The sequence below is a fragment of the Xenopus laevis genome, chromosome 7S (assembly GCF_017654675.1).
Source record: "Xenopus laevis strain J_2021 chromosome 7S, Xenopus_laevis_v10.1, whole genome shotgun sequence".
Lineage (NCBI taxonomy): Eukaryota > Metazoa > Chordata > Amphibia > Anura > Pipidae > Xenopus > Xenopus laevis.
The window spans coordinates 25,932,614-25,958,855 of record NC_054384.1 but is presented as its reverse complement, the minus strand read 5'-3'; the positions used below and the strand labels follow the sequence as shown (position 1 = coordinate 25,958,855).

Sequence of the window (26,242 nt, the reverse complement as noted above, 5' to 3'; positions counted from 1 at the left end):
GCCCATTTCATGGTGCTCAAGAAAAATTTGTAGCAGTGCTGCTGTGTCACAAACTGTAGCAAGGCATATAGGCAGGTGAAACCAATTCTTATACATATATTTTATATATACACACACACATACACCCGTGTAAGTTGTATGCATGCATAAAACTGTATTACATACACCACCCATATAATTGCTTACAAACAAAATATTTACCCTAGGTTTAAGCTGTCCTAGTTGCCAATTACACACTACAAATGTAGTTGGTTTATAAGGTCAGAAACCAAGCATGCAGTCACACTAAAATAACAGAAGGGGGCAGCACAAATGGAGAAAAAAAGTAATGTTTATTGTTGAAATATTTGCACTTGTCCCATGAAACCAATACCTGATTAGCTTTGTTTAGCTAGCTGCATGTAGAACAACAATAATAATAAAGAAAACAAGCATGGCAGCCTCTATGCCAATCTCAGACAAAAAAAACAGTAAACCAGGTGCTACAATTATTGTTGTAACTTATTTATAAAGTGTGAAGATATTCTACACACTGTGCAGTAGGGTGTATACATCAAACATAGAAAAGATAAACAAATATTGACTTATACAGAAGGTACAGAGGGCCCTGCCCATTAGCACAGTCAATAGCTTTAAAGAACATTTAATATAGTAAATGGCTATATCCCAGGTACTAACATATCTTTCAAATACAGTCATACACAGGAAACAAGTATATAATAGCCATGAAGTTTAACTTGCCCCCTATTTTTGAATGGACAAATAAAGCTGAAGATATGGTACCATTGCATCGTATTGCTGTGCCCAGCTTTCTGTATTTATTTATTATCCTTTCAGCTCAGGTATCCATTATCCAGAAAGCTCCGAATTAGAGGGTCCATCTGTCATACACTCCATTTTATCCAAAGATTTACATTTTTAATGTTTCAAAACCAGTCTATAGGTTTATTTAATGTTTACATGATCTTCTCATAGACTAAAGCTGGCCATAGACGCACAGATCCTATCGTTCAAATCGAGGATTTGTTTGATTTTCGGATCCTATGTGGAGAGTGCCGATATCTTTCGTCCGGCGGAGATCGGTCGTTTGCTCGATCGGACAGGTTTGATTTTGACCCGACCAATCCCGCCGGAGCCCATTGCGCATCGTAATCGGATCGTTCGGCCATACAGCCGAACGCTCAGATTACCCCCGATATAGACATGCTCGTTAATGGCATATCGGGGAAAGATCCACTCGAGTGGATCTTTGCGTCTATGGCCACCTTTAAGGTAGGGAGATCCAAATTATGGAAAGGCCTGTTATCCAGATAACAGAAGGTCACAAGTATTCTGGATTGCAGGTCCCATACCTATACTTATGGCTGATATTAAAAAAAAATCTATGTGGGGCACTGTGCAAATAGCCTTCGGCTCCTTTCCCTAATACAGCACTGACTGGGTTAGTCATTCAGAGGCAGAAGGTATGGAGAGGCAGAAGGTATGGAGTGGCAGGTGGTAAGGACAGGGATAGCTCATGTGCCCCTTAGCACTTTTACACTTGCACCCTCTGAAGTCATAAATGAGCCTTATGCTGGCCATAGATTTTTAAAAGATCAGATCCTGATTCTGAGACCACGATCTTCTCAGAACGATCGTACGAATTTACCATCAACTAAAAAGACCAATTTGCCAGGAAAACAAAGGGGAGCTGCCTGCTTGGCCCTGCAAACATAGATAGATTGCACTGGGACCGACAAAGATTTTTTGACCTGGCCGACCAATTTCCTGACAGATGTCGGACGAAAAATCGTAAGATGTACGATCGTTTGAATCCCACTAACTGCACGATAATTTCGAAGGATAGGTCGGGCTTCCCTAAAATCGGTCGTTCGGCAAGAAGAATCGTCGCGTCTATGGGGACCTTTACAGACTCCATGAACATAATGTTCAAGTCAAAATCAAACTCATGAACCAACACTGCAAGGCAGATTACACTAGGCCTGTTGAAAAGTTTAACCATGGACTGTGAGGGAGAAGGTGTTCATGAAGCTATTTTCCACAAGAGGCTTGAAAGCCATAATTAAGATGTAGTTAAAAATAGTAAGAATGGCTATAACTGTTAACACATGTGAATAGCACTTATGCTTGTCTTGAGCCTGACTCCATTTGTGACTGCAATGTCAGCTCCTTTGTGCCTTATGCCTATGCCAGATCATCGCTTTCACTTCATGTTATATATTTACTTCCCTAAAACAGAAACAGAAAGAACAGAAAAGGCAGAAAGAGTAGAAAGAACAGAATCCAAATCATTATCCTTAAATAGCACCAACAATAGCACAACTCATTAAATAGCACCTTTATACTCCACAGTGATCTACAGATATTGTCCATCAACCATTCTTTTTTGTTCAGGTCTGAATCACATTCACTCACACTATTCTATAGTCTATTTTATGAGGGACAAGTTCACCTTTATATATGTTTATGAAGTGCACAAGTAAACCAGTGTACCCAGAGAAGGACACAGGAACAACATACTGAAAGATCTCTGGCAAACCTTGACAAAGCAGCAATGCTAACCATTTTGCAAACGGCATAGGTGTTTTCATTTGTATTGATTTTTTTTAATACAAAGTTAATTGAACTTTTAAGGACCACTATACAGGTATGGGATCCATTCTCCAGAAAGTTCCGAATGACAGGAAGATCATCTCCATTTTAATTATATAATTCACATTTCTAAAAAAATCTCTGTAATATTAAACCAGTACCTTGTACTTGATCTAACTAAGAAATAATAATTGAACTTTTAATTAATAATTGAACTTTGAAGGACCACTATACAGGTATGGGATCCGTTATCCAGAAAGCTCCGAATTACAGGAAGCCATTTTAATAAAAGAATTCAGATTTTTGAAAATGATTTCTTTAAAGGAGAAGGAAGGGTTTTTTAAGTTTAGGGTTGAATTCTCCTTTAAACTGGCTATGCAGATGGCTTCTCTGCGTGGCACATGGAATAAAATAAAGGATCAGTGTAAGGATGTGTGATGAATAAGAGGAAGGAAGTAGGAGGGAATACTCACAGGACATGACTTCCTGTCACACATTGTCTGCCTTTAAAACACTGAGCAGGAAAAAGGGTCAAAATACTTTGGCAAGTTCATTAGATAAAAATAATGTGATTTGTTAATTTCACAAAGCAGCTCTTTTAACTGTAATGCCATGTAAATAAATGAAGGAATCAGAGCAGGACTGAAGCAAAGCATGGATTTTTGGCGTGTTTAGACTTTGGGTTTAGAAAAGGGGAGTGGTTTCCTGCGGCTTCAGAGGTGGATGACATGGACCAAAGTTAATTGCTTCACAGAAGAATAAGGTGGTAGGGAGTCATGGAGACAAAGGGGAGACAGTCCAATGGTAGTGGAGCTTGTTACAAAAAAAGATTTGGGAAAAGTGGGTGGGGAAAAACTGAAGCTTCTACTGAAGCCATTTTAAGTAGCACTGCCTTGAGGAACTGCAACCTGCCCTCCCCCTATGGACTGTGTCAAAGAGGCTTTGGTGTTACGTACAGCTTATGAGAACAGCTGGGTATCATTTGGAAGTCCAACTATTGGTACCATGGGATAGACAGGAGTAACAATATTACTATTAATACTTTTATCAGGTAGGCAGGAAGTATTGAGGTGGAGCAATGTTTCCTTAGAGGGTTTATGGGAGAAAGGAAAGTAGGCTAGAACAGTTTTACACCTGAGGGTTGAAGAAGGGAAATGTGTTGTTTTCCTTGGGGTATAGTTTAATGACAAAGGAGGGAGAAGGCACTAGAGGCAGGGCACGTTGCCCACTTTTGGCCTATAATGTGTCCATGTGTGATCTGACACATATGCCTACTGTATGAGGAGCCATGAAAGTGCATGGCCACTTTTTAACCATTCGTTTGCTTGAGATGATCCCACACAATCTGAAAAGAAGGAATGGGCCACATATGGTTTTCTTATAGCTTAAAAGCACATTTTTGATGGATTGGGTGATAACTGATTCATGCTAGGAAGAGGCAGAGAGAGAGAGTGGCAGCAAGTTTTATTGCCCTAATAAGTGTTGGATGCAAATTTGCTCCATTTTGTCTTAGAGAGGAGTGATAAGAAAATTTAGGACTGGATTCAAGGAAATCTGAAGTTTTTGTGGTTTGTAATCCACCTGGTGGCAGTATCTATGAATAAATATGAATATGTATAAATGACGGTTGTGTTAAATATAACATTTATTATAAATTATTACAAATATTGAACTAGTTGAAAAAGAAACTGATTATGTCTATTTAAAATTAGTAATTAGTCATTTTGTTTGCTAATCTGTCACATATAAAAGAAGTCACCCGTCAATTGGTTGCTAAAGGTATAGGACTCGCAATAAAAAAAAAAAAATCTGCAACTTTTATTATATAACCCCCTTTTGTCTTTATAAAAAAGAGCAGCCGCACACAAATGACAAGAGAAGCACCATCAGGCAGCTGCTTAGTTTTTTCGAGGAATCTACGACTAGCAAGGTCACAGTTGGGAGGCCAGATCTAGGTCATCATAACAATTCTGTACTTGGCAGCTGGGAGGGACGGGCCTTTAAGGGATTACAGAACTAATTAATCTTAAATAAGGTTTTGGCCCTGGCTATTTACTGTTGAGGAAGAGGATTACTAAAGTGCTTAAGGACTCTTCTTACTGGATGCTGTGTATATATCAACACGGCATGTATCTTATAAAAGAGTTAAATAAGCCTGGTTTATTATCAGATTTGGTTTTTATAAAAGAATGCGTTAACCCTTTCACTTCTGGTGGCAAATGGACTAGTCATGTCTAATTTGAAGAGTTGCCACCTTTAGTAGTTAAAGGCAAAGAGACTGCTTTTTCCCCTCTGCCATTTACAATGCACTGTATGGCTACAACAAGATGAATATACTGTACATGGTACATTTCAGATATGCAAAGTCTTGTATCGATTAAGGCTCCATTTAAAATGCTTATGAGTTAGGTAGCGCCATGATAGTAACAAAGACGAATCAACACTGTAGAACAATTGAAGTAAAAGCTGTATTAGAAAACAATTAAGTGCAAGTTTCATTTTACCTTACAACTGAATCTATCACATCTAGCAGAAGATAGCCCTATAACAACACAAATGCCACAGGGAACATGTGGCAAAGAAAAGTGTTACAGTACACCACAAGCATGGATGCTCTCCTCATGTTCAACTAAGTAAAATATTTATGGCTAAAACAGAATGACAACGCTACTCCAGCAGCTGGCAGCCTGACACGCGAGAAATGACAGATGGATGAAATGAATACCTGCCACTGATAGGCAGGTTTGTTTTATAAAGATCTTCTGTGTTAGGGTAGGACTCCACGGGCAATTTACTCGCGATCTGAGGCGCTGAGCAAAAACGCAGTCGTCACATTTGATGCGACAGAAATAAGGCAAGTAATAGCATTGTCGGATGAAGTCGCAGTCTTGATCCGATACAACACGACTGTTGTATGCAGACGCAGCGTTCAGCGTCTGCATCAGACAGTCGTGTTGCGTCGGATCAACGCTGCAACACCATCCGACAATGCTATTACTTGCCTTATTTCTGTCGCATCCGACGTGACGACTGAGTTTTTGCTCGTGGAGTCCTACCCTTAGTGCCAGCACACCCCAGTAATGTCCTCTTTTGTGTAAGTACTATCACACACCAATAAACTGTACTTCTGCATACATTTTATCACATTCTAATAAAATGGTCTTTATGTGTAAGCACTTACACACTCCAATAAATTGCTAGCAAAATCCAGTAACCTACCAAGTGTAAAAGCAACTCAATCATGACTGTGCAAAATAAAACAGCTGAGTCGGCAACTCCATTTACAGATCTTGTAAGGAAGATTGGGGATAAACCACACCTCTCACAGTTTGCCCCCTACACACATACACAAACATACACCAGCAAGACTGGCAAAGTTAGTTGCTGGAATGTGTTGCTCTGCACGAGGCAGAGAATGTTAAAGGAACAATAACACCAAAACAATGCAAGTGTTTTAAAGAAAAGAAAATATAATGTAGTGTTGCCCTGCACTGGTACAACTGTTGTGTTTGCTTTAGAAACACAACTATAGTAAACAAACTGATGTGTAGACATGGGGGCAGCCACTCAAGCACAGGATACACAGTAGATAACGAATAAGTTCTAAAGAATCCCATTGTATACTACAGATCTTATATGTTATCTGTTGTATATCCTGTGACTTTTCTCCTTTCCCAGCTGTGAATGGCTGCCCCCATGGCTTTCCTTTAAAGGGTTTGTTTGCCTTTATAATATGAAATGTTGTAATGAGTGATTTATTTCTTGTGACTTTTGCGTTATTTAGCTTTTTATTTAGCAACTCTACAGTTTGCAATTTCAGCAGGGTCCAAATTATCCTAGCTACCATGCATTGATTTGAATAAGAGATTGGAACATAAATTGGAGAGGCCAGAATAGAAATATGAGCAATAAAAAGTAGCAATAACAATACGCTTGTAATACAGAACATTTGTTGTTAGATGGGGTCAGTGACCCCCATTTGAAAATTGGAGTCAGAAGAAGAAGGAAATAAATTAAAAAACTATATTAAAAAAAAAAATCAAGACCAGTTGACAAGCTGCTTAGAAGTAGCCGTTCCATAATATACATAATATACCCTTTTAAAGGCTCAGGTAGAGCAGCCCTTTTTAGTAGCTACTCTGCTGCCAAAAGCCTGCAAGCTTAGGTGGATTGGTCAGCATCATAATTCTATGGGTGTAATAATTATTTGTTTTCCTTGTCTGACGCCGTTCTTGTCAGCTGAGAGAAACACCAACTCTGTCACAAAATAACAAAAAAAGCTGCCTATAATTATGGTGTTAGCAGTAAATAAGAAACATGGATATTTCATTGCTTCCATCTAATGAGGCATTTGTGATTATGCTTTTACTCTGTCATACAAACCCATACCTGGGGTTTAAAAGCAATAGTTTCTTATATACCCAAGATCAGCTTCAAAGATTGCAGTTTGCATATATTATTATAGATTATTTATAAGTATAACCTTTTATTTTATCCCTGCCTCTCCTATGTGCTTATTTCACTCTGCTATCAGTAACCTTTCATTTTATTCCTGACTCTTCACAAAGTAAATTTCATTCTATCCCAGACTTCCCTTCAGTTTTTATATCAGTCTGACCCTCTCATCAGAAAATATTTCATTCTATCCCTGCATCCCCCCTTGGGATATACAGGTATTTATTCTTATGCCTGATTATACTTTGTTCTCTCCTCACCCCTAAAGTATATTTCACACACTCTCTACCATCAGATTGCCTTTAATCCTATATTATATGCTTGCTTCCAGTCAAAGAACATTTAATTCTGTCCTTGTATCCCCTCAGAACACGATTCCCTCCAAAGTATATTGGATTGTATATCCAATTTTTCACTCTCCTATTACGGTTACTACCTAACTATGAGAACTTTTTTCTACAGAGCAACATTTCACTCTATTCCTGTTTCTTATTAAGGTAACCCTTAGCACATACCCATTCTCTACTCAGTAGAATTATATGCCTACTATTATATCCCACTACCCAGCAACAACCACCAGACCCCTAGATAAATTGCCCCATGAACATTCATCAGCTCTTTCCTGGCCTGAAATCTTAGAGAAAGCTTTTTTCAGGATTGAATGTTCACCAATTACATTATTAGCAGACCACAAAGAGCTAATGTTTGATGTTATAACCATCTGCATTCTTGATAAAAACAGAAAAAAATAAACAGTTGTTTGTCAAGTCAATGGGAAAACAAACAAAACAGGTAAAAGACGTGGACACGTTATATAAATTTGTTTGTTGTAGTAGCTTCCATTTCTATTGCGAGCAATGAAACTTAAATTTCTAGGCAAGAGATTGTTGTCATTATTATGGTCCAATCCAAGTATTCTGCATTTGTATATATTCAAATAAGATTCATGGCCTACTGAGGCCTGATATATTTTATTATATTTATTTTATTTTTTGGCCATTAGACAGCAGTGCTAGCAAAACGGTTATAACATATAACACACTGCCCTAAAATTTCCAGAAACCTGCCAAATTTTGTAAAATCAACATCGTAATTAGGGTGTGTGGCCACCAAAAAGATCTTTCCCTCTTTCCATATTTCAAATGCCAGGACATTTGGTACTGAGAATGAATAATGCTGCTACTCAAATGGAAGACATGGTGAGCACATGCAGATTTGCAGTTTTAGACACAGGCATTTTGTAACATTTTTTTTTATGTCCCTGAAGATGTTGGCATTTGGTTTGTGAATATTGGCTGATTGGCTGCCGTGGTTTAAGCCCTGCCCATTTAAAGAACCAAAACATAATTAGAAAATGCACCCAAAACCCCCAGCAAAAAAACCCTCCTGCAAAACTATATGAATTATTAACCTTTGCCAACACACATAGTTTAGGAATTAGGGATGCACCGAATCCAGGATTTGGTTCGGGATTTGGCATTTTTCAGCAGGATTCGGCCGAATCGAATCTGAACCTAATTTGCATATGCAAATTAGGGGTGGGGAGGGAAATCACTTGACTTTTTGTCACAAAACAAGGAAGTACAAATGTTTTCCCCTTCCCATCCCTATTTTGCATATGCAAATTAGGGTTCAGATTCGGTTCGGTATTCGGCCGAATCTTTCACAAAGGATTCAGGGGTTCGGCTGAATCAAAAATAGTGGATTTGGTGCATCCCTATTAGAAGTACTTTGTCTGTGTGCCACTGCATCTATTGCAGAACTACAAATCCCAAAACTCTAGGCCGTTTAATGACTTAGGATGGTGCAACACATCACCTAAAAGGTATGGAATCCCTATATCCAGAAAGCTCCAAATTACAGGAAGGATATCTTCCATAAAGTTCATATGAGGCACGTAATTCAACATTTTTAAAATGATTTCCTTTTCTTCTATAATAATAAAGCAGTATTATGTACTTGACTCTAACTAAGCTGTATGAATTGATATTGACGGTAAAACAATGCTATTTGGTTTATTATGCTTAAAAGTTGTTTTTTTTCTGAGGAAAAGTCCTAATTATTGCACATAACAGATCCCATAGATGTACCCAGAGCTAAATAAAACACACACACAGATTTATGAACATGTAGCAAAGTTTTAAATACACATAGTTCTACATCACAGCAAAGAAGGGCACGGAAATCAAACCCACAGATCTGTGTTTCCTCTTGACAGAAAAAGTGATCATGTCCCTTTAACCCACACGTGAAAAATGAAGGATCCTGGGAGTTGTAGTTCACTCCAGTTAACAAGTCTCAGGTTTACAAAATCCTTGCAAAAACAAACAGCCCATGAGGGAGGAGTGAAATAAAAAAAAATCAGCTTTCTCTTTCATGGATAAAAGGTGATCGCATCCCTTTAAGTGACACTGCTAAAAGACCACCCTGGAAGGTCTGCATTTACATTTGCAGGAGACATCTGGGAATAGGAAATTACTTTGGGCGTTAGCAGCCCAGCCTGGAATAGAGCAAGAACAGATCTCTCTTGTGCATGGGAGTTGTCAGCTATCCAGAAATGCATTTCCAGGCATGTTCAGTCACTGTTCTGTCCCAGTATGTACATCTTCCATAACCTTGCTGCTTTACAGATTTCTTGCTTCAGGGGATTGGGTTTAGCAGTGCAGAGCTAAGTGAGTTATGCACATTCCTAAATACACAAGGCAAGTTACTTTGCTCCTATTATGTTTGTAATCTCTAAAGGATTTATGTGAGCAAAGAACAATCTCTGTATGAGAGCTGCCTATACACGTTAGCACGATTATACATTATTTACATCAGTTACAATCGAAGTGTCTTGGCCGGAATCAAAGCTAGGGGACATATTTACTGTGCTGTGTAAAAAAAACAGCAGTATAATACATCACGCAAGGACGGGCTTCGCTGTGTAAAAAAAACAGGGTCAATTTCTTACACGTTTTTCTTGGAGTGACTTCCACTTGAAGCAGTGTAAAATAACGGCATCAAATCTGGCATTCGCATGGTCTAAAATTACACACATTGATAAACTTGCCATTTGTTTTACACAGCTTTTTCCACCATTGTTTTGCAAATTTCGTTTTACACAGCTTAATAAATATACCCCTAGGACTCCACCACTACTAAGCAGCAATGCTAAACACTAGTGATGTGCGGGTTGAGAAAACCTCAACCTATGGCAAAATCTCAGGCCTATTGCAAAATCTATGTATTTTTCAGCGCAGAAGGAAAATTGTGATTGAGTCCCTAAGCTGACAGCAGCACAGAGCATGTGCAGTGAATCAGCAGAAAAGAAGTTGGGGAGCTACTGGGGCAAACTCACTTACCTTCGAAGTTGCGCCAGCGTTGGCTTCGCCGCACTTCACCAGGCGATGTTTTACCAGGGCGCTGGTAATTCACGAAATCCGAAGTTGCGCTCAGGGAGGCGAAAGGTAGCAAGGTTGAGCTAGCAAAGTTACGCTAGCGATGCCTAATTTGAATAGGGCGCCAAGTTAAAGTGCAATGGACTAATATGTAGCAGCAAATGCATTACACTACACAAGGCTGGGAAAGCTTCCTAAAATAAAATAGAGTTGTTATTTTGCTCTATACATGTGCCCACTGTATAGTTTAGGTGCCATATGTTAGGAAATGTAGGGGGGAAGGAGGGTACACCCAAAAAAAAATTACGATCTTTTTCAGCCTATCACCCTAAAAAAGTAAAAGACGCCAGCATTTTTTGGGACTTAGAAAAAAAATGTAAACTTTTTTGAAGCAAGCCCTATCTACTCTATTGCACTTCTCCTGGTCTGAGGTGGTGAAGGCAAGTCTGGCGCAAGAGGTAACGTTCAGTAAAATCCACAAGTTAGTGAATTAGCGTAGTTACTTCCCTTCGCCATAGCACAACTTCACCTGGCGTAAGGGTGCGAAGTAGCACTAGAGTAGGTCCACTTCGCTAGCAAATTTATGCCAGCACCTGCCCTTCAGTAAATTTGCCCCACAGATCTTTACTGCTAAAGGGCTTTGGTTGCCTTGGGCTGGTTCAAAAGCCCAAAACACAATGTACAGCATTTCTAGCCTACTTAGTTCTCATTTCAAAATAAGGAAAGGTTTAATTACTGGGCAATACCCCTAGGCCAGTGCTCCTGTTTGCAGAAAACAAGGTACTGAAGTCAAGGTACTAAAGTCAAGGTACTGAACCTTCAAGTTATAAGGCCGTTTGAATGAGTTGGACAAAAATGTAAGCCTTCGAGCGCAGTTGGGTCTGTACCATATTTTTTCCAACTGCAATTTCCTACCACATATCACTTTGCAATTAAACAGAGCAATTAAATGGAACAATGGAATGTACAATTGTGAAAAACATTGGAAGCATTCCTAGATTTATAACTCTCAATTGCCTTTTAAAATAACATTTACTGTACAAGGAAAGAATCAATCCTTCTCTGTGTAATAAATAAAGTACCGGTACTCAATATTACATAAAGTATTGCCTTGAACTGTGTGTCATTTACTGTTCCAAAACCACCCTGTACAGGGAGATAGAGCTAAAGCTTCTGAGCGATTGGAATCTCAGTATATAATACATAGGTGGTGGGAGAGAGCACTCCCTCTTAACAAAACACTTTGTCTTGTTTAAAAATAGCACTTGGCAAATATATAGATATAAAAAAAGTTTATTTTTCTTTGTAGAAAGAGCCAGTTAATAATAATAACTCCTCCATATTCAACCAGATAGTATTTTCCATTTCAGAACAAAAACACTGAAGACTGGATAATAATTTAAAAACCATAAAACAGGATAATTGAAAAGTTGCTAAGAATAGGTTCATCATGTAGTTATAGGTAAACTTTCCATTTTAAAAAGTTTTGCAAAGCTAATTGTGCAATGCATACCTTAAGTGAGCTAGAAAAATCATTTAAACATTAAGGGGCACGTTTACTTAGGGTCGAAGTGAATTTTCGAATTCAAAAACTTTGAATTTCGAAGTAATTTTTGGGTACTTCGACCATCGAATAGGCCAAATTCGACTTCGATTCGAATTGAAAATACTTTGAATATTCGACCATTCGAAAATCGAAGTACTGTCTCTTTAAAAAAGTTCGACTTCGACACTTCACCACCTTAAACCTGCCGAATTGCAATGTTAGCCTATGGGGACCTCCTTGAACCTATAGCCAAAATTTGGCTAAGTTGAAGTATTTTTTTTGAAAATCGTTCGATCGGTCAATTAATTTGTTCGAATCGATCGATTCAAATGATTTCTATGATCGATCGAACAATTTAAATTCGACCTGAAAACGGCCAAAACAATTCAAAAAGAAAAGTTTGACAATCGAATTTGGCCTATTCGATGGTCGAATTTCGAAGTTTTTTAACTTCGAAATTCGACCCTTGATAAATCTGCCCCTTAATAAACCCAGCAGGGTGGTTTGGCTTCCAATAAGGATTAATTATATCTTAGTTGGGACCAATTACAAGGTACAAAATAAAATGGAGTCCCTTTCTGGATAAGGGGTTTCCGGATAACGGATCCCATATCGTGGAAAGCAATTTATATTTGTGTTAACACCTTTGAGTTAACTTTTAGTTTGGTGTAGGAAGTGACATTCTGACACTATTTGCAATTGTTTTTCACTTTATATTATTTGTGGTTTTTGAGTTTTTAAGCTTTTTTGTTCAGCAGCTCTCCAGTTTGCAATTTCACCAATCTGGTTGCTATGGTGCAAATTACCAGAGAGATCATGCACTGATTTGAATAAGAGATTGGAATAACAATAACAATGAATGTGTAGCCTTACATTTAGATGGAGTCAGTGACACCTATTTGAAAGCTGGAAAGAATCAGAGGAAAAGGGAAATAATTCAAAAACTATAAAAAAAAAAAAAATGAAGAACAATTGAAAAGATGCTTATAATTAGCCATTCCATAACATACTAAGGGGGAATGTAATATGTTTTGCTAGCGCAAAAAACCTGTGCAAAGACGCCTGCAAACGTTAACGACCATGTTTGTGTCCTTTTTGACTACCGTAATTAAAGTCCTTAACGACTTAATCGCAAAGTTTGCAAACAAATGGTTTTTGTAAACATTCGCAGCGCATGCAATTAATCTTCACAAACGCAAAATATTTAACAACAAAATATTTAACAAAACTCCAAAGCAGGTGTTAACGTTAAACCTTTGCTTAGTGCTAATGCACAATGTAATATTCACAAGCAAATGGTTGTACATAGTGAGCAGTGCTAAACATTCGCAAAGACGCCATTTTAAATAATGTTGCGTCATTTAATTACATTCCCCTTTAAATTTTAACTTAAAATGAACCACCCCATTAATATCTTAAACCACTAACCTATGTCTTCTAATAAAAGCAAAGGAAAAGTAGGTCAGTCTTAGTATGGTTCTGATTTACAAAGGTAGGTGCTAAATTGCACCAGCACTTCTGCTGTTTAGAGTCTATAATTGCAAGTGAGCCCTTGGGCTTCATAATCAATTAGCATGGGAATGCTACATTTAACACACACGTGGCTTTCCTCTCAAGGCCATCTGTCTCTGACGAAATCTGGCAGCGCTTTGATATAGAATTAATGTGCAACAGTGACACACTGATTCACTTAGAACCTTCCATTGTAAAGTGTCCACATCTAGTCGTGGACAGAAAATATTGGCACCTTTTGCACTTTTTTTGCAATAATGCAACACTTCTGCCAGAATATTGTTGAAAATAGCAATGCCATGGTTCACATATTTATTTATTTTATATAAAGTGGATCAACACCAAAAAGCTGGAGTAAATTACAAAACACTATCTTATTCTAGAAAATGATGCAGTTCGTTAAGGTAATTAATGAAATCATTGATCCTGATAATTCATACAATTCCTTCAGTTGGTACAGTATATCACCAAAATGCTTTAAATATCAATTTATGTAGTTGAAATATAGGAGAGCGAACCTGATGTCCCTCACACAGTTAGTAGGCACCACAGTCTTTAAAATACCAATGTAATACTGATGCACAAAATGAACACTTGCTGGGGCTCATTTATCAACACTGGGAAAATTTGCCCATGGACAGTTACCTATAGCAACCAATCAGTGAGTAGCTTTTTGAAACTAACTGCAAGTAGAACAATGAATGCAGCAATCTGATTGGTTGCCATGGGTTACTGCCCATGGGCATATTTGCCCTGTGTTGATAAATGAGCCCCAGTGACTTTTAGCCTCTAAACTGTCAATATGGCCTGAAGAGAACGGTGCCTTTAGCCTTTAGGCAAATACTGTCATCCTTAAGCAGATTGTGTCTGGACACGAGTTAAGCTGGCCATAGACGCAAAGATCAGATCATACGAATCAACGTACGATTGGACTTTCCCATCTCCCGACCCGCCACTAACCATTCAGATCAAAGTCTTAACATTCGACCAAACGACCGATCTCTGCCGGACGAAAAATGACGGGACTCTCCACACACGGTCCGAAAATCGTACGAATCCACGATTCGTACGATCGGATTGTTGCGTCTATGGCCAGCTTTAGGTAAAGAAATAGCAACTCTCCAGGGCATTCCTCAGCCCTTTAACAGGCGCTTTTTGTACAATGGAATAATCTCACCATTCGTCAGCTTTGCACTCGCGCCGTGTCTCAGAGCCTTATTTATTAAAGGTCGGATTTTACTGGTTTAGAGGTTTTTGATACCACAACTAAACGTACATCTCTAAAAACATGTTTGTCATTGAATTTATTAAAAGTTCAGATTATAAAAAATTACAAATACCTCTAAAACCGTTTTCTGACAATTTGTACCCAAAAATCCAAAAACCTCTAACATTCTGATTGGACTAAAAATGGTCCAATAGGATCAGCGCACCTCCCACTGACTTCTATGGCACCGTGACAACTTTTAATTGGTTCTGCCTTAGAGGTTTTTATGGGTTTTATACTGGGTTTTCAAGCTTTTTAGGAATATAGAGCCATACATTTTTCAAGATTCAGCTCTTCGCCCCTCTCTGGTTGCTCCCTCAGCGCATCTGAACTTTGCAGAAGAGGACGCTTGATGTAACCAGTGCGTGCGTTCCACAATGGAACTGCTAGATATTACTCATAAATCACCTCCGGATCTGTGATTTATTAATTACCTTAAAGGAGAACCTAACCCTTGCTAATAAAAACCCGTACCCTACATAGACCCCCCTGTAATCTTCGGGAAGAGAGAGGTGTGTCGGCCCATGCTCAGTTGGAGCAATCTTCTGTTTCGCGACAATTGCGCATGCGCCAAAAGTCACGGAAATTGACAAAGCGACTGGAAGAAGACCCAAAGATTTCCGAAGAGAAGAAGAAATGTGACCGTGAACTCCGATGCCCTGCATCTGCACCGAGGGGTAAATAAAGAGTTATGGGCATTTACCAAAGTTACCACCTATGCTGGGGGGAGCAGGGAGGGGGGTCTATGTAGGGTAGGAGTTTTTATTAGCATGGGTTTGGTTCTCCTTTAATGAACTGTGCCACTACTATTTGTTTTTAAGGTCTCTATCTGTTATCAATGAATTGGTAAATTATTTAATTTAATGGCTGGCCAGTTAATTCTGTTTTTAAGAATGACATTTAGATTTGTATTTATTATTATATGTGTAAAGGGCAACAAAACTTTTTTATTGATTACATTTCTAGATTATATTGGTTATAAAGTTGGTTATCCTTCTACAGAGACCTTAATGTTCTTGTTTCCCCCTTTTACAATGATATCAGGAGGTCTGAGGCCCATGGCAGTGTATCCAATTTCCCTGGACATTAGAGCAATATTAAATAGGATCAAATGTAGCAAAGAAGGATTTTCCAAGTGAAAAAACATTGGTCCATGACTTTAGACACAAGGTTCAACAGATTCCTCTTGCACCATCACAACACCTTACTGCTGAAAGAGAAACATAAACCACACATGCACAATCCAAAATCCTACTTGAAGAATGTCCTGAGGACACAGAAGTAAAGCTATTTCAAAAAAGCACGTCATCTCTTTGTTTAAGGTGAAAAAAGAAGCCTTCAAATTTAAAAAAATATCCCAAAAATTAAACATGCAGAAGGTTTGCAGATGCTTTTGGGCTTCTCTGCTACTTCCAGAACGACTGTACGCACCTGGAGTCTGAGCATGGCATCATGAAATGAGATTACCAAGCCAATTTGGAGCACAGTATTGAACTCAGTGTCACAAAGCTTGTCACATAATCACAGATTATGCCTCTTCTAGCAGGACAATGACACTTAAAACACACCCAAGAATTGTTACAAACACTAGACTGTTCTGAAGGGGGTCCAGATCGAAATCCCAATGAAGGGGGAAAATCTAAAAAACTGCAGCTGGGAGAAGATATCTGTCAAATGTGGGAGAACTGGAGCATTTTGCAAAAAAAAAAAAAAAAAAAGGTGAAACAAACTGGCCAAGATGTAGAAAGCTCATCCATGGCTTAAAAAAGCATTTCATTTACGCTTTCAAAGCAAAGCACGCACATTTTTCAGATCTAAAGGGTTATGTTTAGTTCTAAATGCAAGTACAAGTTCTGTAATCTGTGCAGTAGCAGAAATGATACCTCTAATGCAGGCCACTGCATATGCCATAGGAATTTGCTGAACCTCCAGCCATGGACACCATACTGTTGCTCAGCAGCTAGTTACTGTTACAGGTATGTTATCCAGAATGCTCGGGACCTGGGCTTTCCGGATAACAGATCTTTCTGTAATTTGGCTCTTCATACCTTATGTGTACTAGAAAATGATGTAAACATGAAATAAACCCAATAGGCTAGTTCTGCTTTCAATAAAGATTAATTATATCTTAGTTTGGCTCAAGTAAAAGGTACTGTTATTATTATATTATTATTATAGAGAAAAAGGAAATCATTTTTTAAAATTTGAATTATTTTGTTAAATGGAGACAGCCATTAAGAAATCCGGGGCTTTCTGGATAATGGGTTTCCAGATAATGGATCCCATACCTGTAACACTGCAACTAGGCTGACAACAATGGCACAAGGCTTTCCTTTGTCTGGCACAGGAACCAATACAGCCTCAGACATCACTACTTGATTCTACCAGTAATATTAATTTTTCCTTGTGAAAAATGTTTAGGCCTCTGTGTACAAGAAATGTTAGTCCAGGATTGGCTCATGCAGTAACGCAGCAAAATGTTTGCCCCAGTTCCAACAACCTATACCAATACAGGAATTCTTCTGGAGCAGAAGAGGTGTGTACTTCCCAAGTCTGACCAGCACCCAACCACAATCTGCAATGGTCACCCAAATTTCAACCCAAACCCACAGGTCTTGTGGGTTTCTGGTCCACACACAACTACTAGGATGATTAAATTATACCAAAAGGCTCCCCAGACACCTGGGAACTATTCTGGTAACATACTTTAAAACTGAAACAGTAGGCAGAGCATTTTATGACAATTATATGAATTACATGGGCTGCTGGAGATTACAGAGATCCCTGTTGTTATTTGATCAAAAGTATATTGGTTGCAAGTAAAATCTGCAGAGCAAACAAAGTTATGGCTCTGGGGAATTAAAGCCTAAAAAAGGATATAGCTAGAAATGTTTGGCCATGTTTTTTGGGTGTTTTTACCAGCCCAAAGCTCTATAGAAATTAAGATTCATGCCTCTGAAGGTGCCCACGGTAGCTCTCCATCTTTTGTTTTGCCAATCTACTGCACAGTCTGCTCTTGGCAGCACTGCATGGCAAAAGTGCTGCCCACTGAGACACTGCACAGCCTTTAACATTTTAACTTTGAATGGCATTAGAAGCTAGGTTAGTTGGTCTCTAAGTTAACTTTCAACATGTTATGGCCCTATTCTTAGGAACCTTTTAATTGGTTTTTCCTTTTTGTACATAGTTTTTATTATTTGCCTTCTTCTTCTGCCTCTTTCCAGTTTTCATATGGGGGTCAGTGACCCCAGCAGCCAAAAAACTATTATCTACGAGAATACAATTTTAATATTATAGTTACTTGTTATTACTTATATCTTTCTATTCAAGCCTTTGCCTATTCATATTCCGGTCTATCATTCAAACAAATGTCATGATGCTAGTGAAAACAGGATAACTGCATCCAGATAGCTGCTAAAATGTCAAACTTAAGAGCTGCTGAACAAAAAGTGAATTAATGAAAAAAAAAACAAAATAGCAAAACAAATAGTAATTGTAAATTGTCTCAGAATATTGCTGTCTACTGTCCATTAGCTGGAAACCATTATCCAGAAAATTCTGAATTACATTATATCTCCATAGACTCCATTTTATCCAAATAATCCGAAATTTTAAAAATGATTTCCTTTTTCTCTGTAATAAGGAAACAGTACGTTCTACATAATCCAAACTAAAATATAATGAATCCTTTTTGAAAGCAGAACTGGCCCATTGGGTTTATTTAATGTTTTCATGATTCTCTAGTACAGGGGTCCCCAACCGCTGGGCCACTCCTGCGCTGGGCCGCCGAGCCCTGCGCACAAAAACGAGGCGCGTCCAAACTTGCTGCTGACCCCACCTAACCTTCCCCCAGTCGACCCCATCCCCACCCCCCAGTCCTTGCAAAAAAAAAAAAAACATTTTTGAACCGGTCCCCGGTCCAAAACAGGTTGGGGACCCCTGCTCTAGTAGACTTAAGGTTTGAAGATCCACATTACAGAAAGATCCATTATCCAGAAAGTCCAGGTCCCGAGCATTCTGGATAATAGATCCCATACTTGTAATAACTATTGCGTTAAAGTAGTGAACTGTTCCTGAGGTCTGTTCCAATCTCAATGAATTATCATTCCGCATTATAGATCAGCATTTATGAGAAGCCACCTGCAGGGCTGAAGGGAATCTAAGTTGAGTAATGACACAATCCATGTCACAATAGCAGTGTTCTAAACACTGTAGGGCAAAGTGGGCAGAGGAATGCAGTATAGTGAGGCAGTCTGTGTTGATTACACATAGTTCATCAGTTCTTATCCATTACCTTTATTGTATAAAATTCCCATGATCTTAAGTTTATGTTGCCCCTTTAATTACTTTATTGCTACCAGATAATGTTACTGCACAATGCTGATTGTCAGCTCTACACAGAACATCTTTTTATTCAGGCCCACATTTATTCATCTTCCAGTCTGCCACTAAAACCACTGCCTGGTTACTGGGGTACATAGGACCCAATCAGCTACATAACCAGATTTATATGTTTGATGTGCTGCAGAGAATACCGCTGTCTACATCGTATTGAAGGACCTGAGAGGTGAGGGCTAAAAGGAGCTGAAAGGCTCTCCACTGTCCAATAATAAATTAAATATAATAAAAGTCTATTTCAAGGTTCAACTAGTTGACCCAATACTGAAGCTCTCCTGGAGTTGAAAGAGACAATGTACAGAAATGAAAGCTGTTCATGGGTTTAAAGTTATATATAAAATCATTTCAAGTGAAAGCAGTACTTCTCTTTCCCTTTCTACACTGCTGGTTCCAACTCCACGATGTACTTTTTATATGTGTGTGTGTGTGTGGGGGGGGGGGGGGGTGACATGCCCTTTACGAGGAAAATACTAATTGATGAAGCATTTACTTACTACTATTAATATTCTCACTAAAACCATAAGTTCCTGTTTTACTTTAGTAAGTAATGGACTGTGCCAAAATGGCACTCACTGCTAGTAATGGTTTACCAAGGTACCAGGTCCTTGTTGGTCCCTTTGTAGAATTATTCCCATCAGTTCTATAAGAAAGAAATAGGTATCTAATAGGTGTGACAGTAATGGGCCACTGAGATCGGGTTCTTAGGTGGCCCAAAGGGGGTCCAGTTCAACACTGCTTTCCAAAACTGACCTACCAGGGCTGAGAAGGCCCAATATTTGCATTACACAAGCCTTTCATAGCCTGCTTAAAAACTGCTTTAGTTATCAACAGTAATGTAACTAGAACACCCAGGGCCGGGTGCAGGCCGGGCAAACACCCCTCCCCCACATCTGAAATTTTGGCACCAGATTCCCGGTGAAGAAAGCATTTGGCGGCCCCAAGGGGGTGTGGGTCCTGGTGCGATCGCACCCCAGTAGTTCTTCCACTGGTTACAAATATTTTTCTACTGTAAGCTCTGTTGTGCAGGGCCCTCTGTAACTCTTGTATCGGTTATTGGTAGTGATGGGCGAATTTATTCGCCAGACGCAAATTCGCTACGAATTTCTGCGTTTCTACGCCTGCGAATAAATTCGTGAATTAGCTGTAAAAAATTTGATTTTGCAATGAGTAACGGATGCCCATTGACTTTAACGAATTGTCGCCGGCGTCAAAATTTGCGCTTCACGACAAGTTCGCCCATCATGAGACAAATTCGCCCATCGCTAGTTATTGGTTGTACTTTTCATACAATCTGTACATTCAATGTAGACACCTATTTACTGTACAGAACTGCATAATTTGTTGATGCTATAGAAATACTACTGGTATGTTATTCATTATCCGGAAGCCCATTATCCAGAAAGCTCCAAATTACGGAAAGGGCATTTCCCATAGACTGCATTATAATCAAATAATCCAGATTTTTAAAGAGAATTCTATTTTTCTCTGTAATAATAAAACAGTACCTTGTACTTGATCCAAACTAAGATATAATAAATACTTATTGGAAAAACTAGCCTATAGGGCATACCTCCCAACATTTTGGAAGTAAAAAGAGGGACAAAAAATTTCTTGTCATGTAGTGGGGCAAATTTGTTTTGACCACACCCATTTTTGTGGCCACACCCCGTAATTACCATGTTCATTTTACAAAGTTTGGCAGGTTATAAAAATTTGAAAATATTTCTCCTTATCTAAACTGTTAAAATTACTTATTTTCTTATCTCAAAATTGTTACGAAGTATCTTAGTTGCACCTGTTAGCTGTACTGGCCTCTCTGCCAAAAGCCAATTAAGTTAGAAATTTTGGACACAATAAAGATCTTTACACTTTGAATTGGTGCCTGCTGGAAGTCTGCGTTCATTGAGTGCCTGCTCCTTTTTACATTTCGGTTCATCCGCCCCCTATGCTGAGGGCTCAGGCATACCTCCCAACATTTTAAGAAATAAAAAGAGAGACAAAAAATTCTTTTGCATGTAGTGCAGCATTTTTTTTGACCACACCCATTTTGTGGCCGCGCCCCCCTAATTACCATGTTCATTTTACAAAGTTTGGCAGGTTATAAAAATGTGAAAATGTTTCTCCTTATCTAAACTGTTAAAATTACTTATTTTCTTATCTCAAAATTGTTATAAAGCATCTTAGTTGCACCTGTTAGCTGTACTGGTCTCTCTGCCAAAAGCCAATTAAGTTAGAAACTTTGTTTTTTTTTCTGGCTGTTCAGTGCAGAGAAAAGAGGGACTTTACAGTACAAATGAGGGACCTCAGGTTGAGCTGTCAAAAGAGGGACTGTCCCTCTGAAAAAGGGACAGTTGGGAGGTATCTTATAGGGTTTATTTAATGTTTACATGATTTTCTAGTAGATTTAAGGTATGAAGATCCAAATTACGGAAAGATACATTATCCGGAAACCCCAGGTCCCAAGCATTATGGATAACAGGTCCCATACTTGTAATAACAAGGTACTTTTGAATTTCCACAATACAGGAGAGTACAATTGTATAGCTTTAACACTGTGATACGCAAAAGAGCAGTGTGTGTTGGCATTGGCTGCCATTCTGGAATAGGGCTGATTATGCTACTCAGTGTATGGGACACGTGCCTCTCTATTTCAGTCTATCAGCGTTAAACCGGTCATTCTGTAACTTGATGCTGTGACCGCTTAATCCCCTGCGAGAGAAGCAGATCCTTTAGGCTTGTGACAATAATAACAACATCTCTAATGACATACTCTGTACCCCTTATGCAGGTATGGGATCTGTTATCTAGAAACACGTTATCCAGAAAGCCCCGAATTAAAGAAAGGCCTCTCCCACAGACTCCATTATAATCAAATAATCCAAATTTTTACAAATGATTTTCTTTTTCTCTGTTATAATAAAACAGTACCTTGTATTGATCCATACTAAAATATAATTAATCCTTATTGGAAGCAAAACCAGGTTATTGGGTTTAATCATTGTTTACATGAATTTGTAGTAGATTTAAGGTATGAAGATCCAAATTATGCAAAGAAACATTATTCGGAAATCCCCAGGTCCCGAGCATTCTGGATAACAGGTCCCTGCTACTATAGGCACCATCTCTCCTTACTATACCTGCTATCCAACAGCCACAGTCCCTTCCCAGAGACTATAATCCCACTGCTACTATAGGCACCATCTCTCCCTACTATACCCCTGCTATCCCACAGTCCCTTCCCAGAGACTATTATCCCACTGCTACTATAGGCACCATCTCTCCCTAATATACCTGCTATCCCACAGTCCCTTCCCAGAGACTATTATCCCACTGCTACTATAGGCACCATCTCTCCCTATTATACCTGCTATCCCACAGTCACACTCCCTTCCCAGAGACTATTATTCCACTGTTACTATAGGCACCATCTCTCCCTACTTTACCTGCTATCCCACAGCCACAGGCTTTGCCGAGGCTTTTCCACCACATAAAATTAAGACTAAATGAATAACAGACTATAACACATATCATCTGTACATGTATGGGACCTGTTATCCAGAATGCTCGGGAACTAGGGCTTTCCGGATAACAGATCTTTCTATAATTAGGATCTTCATACCTTAAGGGTAGAACTACATGGGTGATTTATGTCCGATCCGACGCCATGTGACGAAAATGCTGGCGTCAAGTTAAGGTTAGTTGTAGGAATATCAGATGTAGTCGCAGTGTGTATGCAGCATCTGCATCCGACAGTCAAATCGTGTCGGATGCTTCATCCGACATTTCTATTTCTTACCTTATTTCCGGTGCATCTGACTTGATGCCAGCGTTTCGTCGAGTGGCGTCGGATCAGACCTAAATTGCCCATGTAGTCTACTAAACAATCATGTAAACATCAAACTCAGTCTACTTTCAATAAGGATTAATTATATCTTAGTTGGGATCAAGTACAAGGTACTATTGTATTTTTAAAGAGAAAAAGGAAATCATTTTCTAAAAATTTGGATTATTTGCATAAAATGCAGTCTATGGGAGGCGGCCTTTCCATAATTTGAAGTCAGATAATAGGTTTCCGTATAATGGATTCCATAGCTGAAATTAGGAATTAGGTGTTAGGAATTAGCATCTTTCTTTGGGTGGGCCTCTTACAAGTACACATAATAGGCCATGTACCCCTGCCTGCTCCAAGATAAAGCAACCTTACCTGTGTTAGCTGTTACATATCGAGTCATTTAGTATATATGGCCTTGCTAAAAACCACCATCCCACCAGTGCAACACATCCTGGAGCACTGCCTCCAGCCACAGGAAAGCAATGATCAACATATTTATTCAGGGATTTCCAGCAGCTACAAACTCCACTGGTGTCTCTCAATAATTTGTTCCATAACAACTTGTTGGCAACACTTTGTGGCCCACCAGCAGCAAATGAGCTCTGAATGGTTTTACACACGGGTGTCTAATTTGCTGCAGACAAATAACTAAGTATATAAGACACAGAAGCTGTAGTTCAATGAGGGAAAGAGACCTGCACGTCTGACACCCCCGGCCTTATGCAGCTTACACTAATAAAAGTGTTTGACTGCAGCAGGGCCTTTATGCTGTGGCTGTCAGTGGATGCTGGGAGCTGTAGTTGTCAGGGTATGCAGGGAGCTTTAGTTGTCAAGGGATGACAGAATCTGTAGTAGTTAGGGGATGCAGGGAGCTGTGCTGTGGTTGTCAGGGGATGCTGGGAGCTGTAGTTGTCAGGGGATGCTGGGAGCTGTAGTTGTCAGCAGGTCCGGACTGAGAATTAAAATAGGCCCTGGCATTTCAGGTACACAGAGGCCCAAGCAGCCCACATAGAGGCCCAAACAGCCCACTAAATACTGACTTTTTATGGGATCTTATAGCAGCCCCTCAGAACCCAAAGATTGCCAGTCCAGGCTTGGTTGTCAGGGGATAGTGGGAGCTGTAGTTGTCAGGGGATGCTGGGAGCTGTAGTTGTCAGGAGACGCTGGGAGCTGTAGTTGTCAGGGGACGCTGGGAGCTGTAGTTGTCAGGGGACGCTGGGAGCTGTAGTTGTCAGGGGACGCTGGGAGCTGTAGTTTTCAGGGGACGCTGGGAGCTGTAGTTGTCAGGGGATGTCAGGGGATGCTGGGAGCTGTAGTTGTCAGGGGATGCTGGGAGCTGTAGTTGTCAGGGGATAGTGGGAGCTGTAGTTGTCAGGAGACGCTGGGAGCTGTAGTTGTCAGGAGACGCTGGGAGCTGTAGTTGTCAGGGGACGCTGGGAGCTGTAGTTGTCAGGGGATGCTGGGAGCTGTAGTTTTCAGGGGACGCTGGGAGCTGTAGTTGTCAGGGGATGTCAGGGGATGCTGGGAGCTGTAGTTGTCAGGGGATGCTGGGAGCTGTAGTTGTCAGGGGATGCTGGGAGCTGTAGCCCAACAGGATCTGGAAGGTCCCAAGTTTGTATTCATGTTGTTAATGCTGTAGCTAAAATGAATCTGCCTGTATCACTTTGAGCACGAATAAAGAATTATTTTATGGACTGGCTGTTTGGGACAAGAAAAGTTGTATTTCGGCAACATCTGAAAACTGCAACGACGAAACTTAAAGAGCCCCCACCATTCAGCGGACTCAGCTACCTTGTGTGTCTCTACTCGGACGCAGTGAGAGTTATACTGGCTAAAGAACACACCCCCATACAGACCATAGAGCCCACTCTCCTCCCGGCCTAACAAGCTGCCCAGCGCCCCCCATTCCTGCCCCTACCTGTTCGCAGTCCCCCGGGCTCCGGCCAACTTGTCCCCCAGTCTCGGGCTGTCACTTTCCTTCCTTGTACAGCTCCTGCGAGTCAGTCTGGCCCGGCACAACCCCGCCTGCTCCAGTCATGAGACCGCCCCCTCCCGAGACTGCCTTTACTCCCCGCCCCTCCTCACGGGTCATTCCCTGGCCTTGTACAGCACGGGCTGTGATGTCAATGGACCCGCTGCCTCCGTTCATTCTGCCCAGTAAACTACAAATACCAGCACTCCCTGGGCCCACAGACAGTGCATAAACTTCAATCTGGCAGCCTAGCACAACTAATGGAAGATGATGCAGATCTTTATGGATGTGCTTCTTACTTATTATCTCATTTGCTCTCCAGTGCCCTGGCTCAGTGTCAGTGACATTTATTTAGCTTTTACATAATTACAGCATTGCCACACCCTAGTCCTCCCTGAGTCTCCTGCAGTTGGTTGATTAGATTGTAAGCTCATTGTGCAAGAGGCTCTTGGGTTTTTTTCTGTAGTTATAGACATTATAACCCTACTTTCCTGCCTGTGTTTAGACTTGGGACTGATTTAGAGTGCCTGTATTTTCCCAGAGAGAGGTAGATTATCATGGGTACAATTGAGGCTATTACTAAGGGCCCATGGGTGATCAGGCCTGGATTTGTGAAAATCAGAAATCATGGGGCCCGTATGACAACATTTTATGGACCCCCTGGTCCTCAGCCCGCCCAAAGCCCTGCCCCAGATCCCACCCACCCCACAGTAAAAAGGCCACACATTCATAAGAACTAAAACAGTAACCCCCCCAAAGTTATAAAAAGCCATTGGTGGCCAGGGCCCCCTGTAGGTAAAAAAATAAATTAGTGGCTAGCCCCCCCCTATAAGTAAAAAAAACAAATATTGGTGGCCAGGCCCCCCCATAGGTAAAAAAAAACATTGCTGGCCAGGCCCCCCCACGCAAGTTATAAAAATACATTGATGGCCAGGGCACCTCTATAGGTAAAAAAAAAAAATTGGTGGCCAGGGTCCAACATTAAAAGGTATATAAAAAACATTGGTGGTCAGAGGTTTAAAAAAAATTATGTTCCTTGGAACTTACCTTTAAAGGTCCTCTTCATTCTCCTCTTCTTCAGCTCCATTCAGCAGCATTCGGGTCCTTTCGTCAGCAATCGGGTCCTCAGCTCTGCTTTCAGTTCCTTTTGTCGGATTTCGGCTCATGGCAGAGGCGGCGACTTTTGCTCCTTTTGGCAAATTTTGGCAGAGGAGGTGGTGGCTTTCGGCTCCTTTCGTGCAATTTCGGTGGCAGTGAACGCTTTTCGATCTTTTAGCCACGGAAGGGC

At 40.1% G+C, this 26,242-nt stretch overlaps 1 protein-coding gene across 1 annotated transcript in view; it reads right to left on the bottom strand.

The window, feature by feature from the left end:
* Positions 1-25,050, bottom strand: part of dnmbp.S (dynamin binding protein S homeolog) — an 89,094-nt gene extending 64,044 nt beyond the window's left edge. Inside the window, exon 1 of the mRNA XM_018227513.2 lies at positions 24,901-25,050. The gene's annotated coding sequence lies outside the window, so the exon portion shown is untranslated. The remainder of the gene's footprint in view (positions 1-24,900) is intronic.
* Positions 25,051-26,242: the final 1,192 nt, after the last annotated feature.